This window comes from Buceros rhinoceros, unplaced genomic scaffold, assembly GCF_000710305.1.
Source record: "Buceros rhinoceros silvestris isolate BGI_N320 unplaced genomic scaffold, ASM71030v1 scaffold21757, whole genome shotgun sequence".
Lineage (NCBI taxonomy): Eukaryota > Metazoa > Chordata > Aves > Bucerotiformes > Bucerotidae > Buceros > Buceros rhinoceros.
In genome coordinates, this window is record NW_010424288.1 from 17,696 (window position 1) to 19,810 (window position 2,115).

Consider the following 2,115-nt stretch of genomic DNA (forward strand, 5'->3'; position numbering starts at 1 on the left):
TTCAGTAACGTCTGCGGGCCTGCCATGTCTCCGTGCCTTGCAGTCCCCACCAGCACCTTTAGCCAGCTGCTCCTGGTGCCTGGACCAACCTTGACCAACCAGATGTAATTTTGAATTTGGCCTGGTCCTCAGCAAAGGCTTTTATCAGCTGACCTCCAAGGGGGCCCTAACCTCAGTTACTCTACATCCCTTTTCTCAGGGACTCGTGCTCCTGACAAGAGCATCTTCTGGACTGTCTGAAGTTTATAAGGAGTTATCTATGAGTGCCTTGCCCTGCAGACATGCTGAGCACAGTCTTCTGCGGCCACTGTGAAGGCCACCTAAAACCTCAGCATGCTTTCAACACGTACTCCTGTGAGCTTTGTATTCACCCTCCTTTTTATCTACATTCCAGCCACAACTGGGACTCTGCTGCAGCCCCTGCAGTCGCCCAGCAACAGCTGGGTGCTCACAGCATGTTCACAGCCCGCGTGGAGGGAACAGAGGAAGAGGTGAAGCAGCCGCAGTCCAATTCAGCAATGAAGGAGGATGCAAACAAAGACAGACAGCACCTCCAGGGACCCGGAGATGCAAAGTGTTTATGCTGATTTTTCACATCGAGACCAAACGAGATCAACTCTTCTTCAGCACCAAAGGAAACCTGATTGAGAGGTCCCTGGGGAACACAGAGAGAGAATGCACAGAGTACCTTGTCTTAGAAAGGGGATTTTTCTGAGCTCTACACGAATTTGCTTTTGTTGGGAACCATTTACTTCTGCTACGTCAGTGTGACAGATGGGAGACTACAGAGGGAGGTTTTCAAACACAGAGTTGACAAAAAAAAAAAAAAAAAAGGCTCTGACACCTTGACAAATGTAATCAGGTGGACACCAGGGATTCCCAAGGGATTCTCAACCCAAGCTGTCAAGAGGGTTGAAGAACTTAAGAACTACAATTAGTGCCTGCAGTTTCCAAATTAAACACAGAGAGAGGATGACTTGCTATTTTCTTCATTTCTGAAGCATCAGTTCTAGCCCAAAGACAAATCTCCACTGACAGCCAAAGAGTGGCTAGGATGCTTGGACCAAGGCTACAAGCCCAGCAGAACTTACCCCACTGCAGCAGAGTTCACCCCACTCCAGGGTTAGGCTGGCATCTGGCTAGATGCCATCTGCATAGGTGACTTGAAGGGATATCAGAAGCTGCTGAACTACGGACATCAAGATGTCCAGGACACACAGGCCCATGGCAGTCCCTCTTACTGTGCATATGGTGCAGTGTCACCTGGGACGTGAGCTTCAGGGTCTGCTACAGATCTGCCCGTGCAGCCTACAGCACCTTCCAGTTCTCCTTGGAGGTCCCTAGCCACATACACGTTGATCTGGCCAGTTCACAGTGTCTGGAGACATCACAGCCCAAGCTGGGACAGCTGACCATTAGCGTGGCTCCCAAAAGAACTGCCAGGTCACCTGAGATGATATGCTGATACTGCCCCAAAGGGCATTGCAGAAGACTCGGGGCTGAAGTACCAGCCAGGTGTGATGTGAGGGGGGGCTGACAAAGCCCACAGTTGTGGCCTGCCTCCCAGGTGGTGTTTGAGGCCCAGCATTGCACCATCGGGATAACAACACCTGAAGAGGGAACTCCAACAAAGCGAGACCCACAGGAAAGGAATGGGCCACTCTGGCGAGTGGCAGCGATTTGTCCTGGCCCACCTACCTCCTGCACACCATGAGGCAGCTATGAAATCACTTGCGCCACCAGGACCTCTGGCCAAGGCAATTTCTTTCCTATGGAGATGCTCTCAATCAGCTCTCCCCATGTGCACGTCTCCCTCCTTCCCCTCCTCCTGTAAGCAGCAGAGCCATTGCCATCTGGCATTTTCAGCTGCTGTAGAATTTGTCTTTTTGTTAACAAGGAGAGTGTATCTCTGACTGAGGGACTTGTTAGACCTTCAGCAAGTAAACAAGGAAACTCTTAGCAACCTCCGAGACCCTTCTCAGCCACCACCAGTCCACTACTCAGTGGTAAGATCCCACAGCTTGCTTCTGGGCACCATCTTCATGCTCGCAGGAGGAACATTCTGCCAGAGGATGGTGGGGTGAGAGGGATTTTCATGGGGATCAGTATATGTTG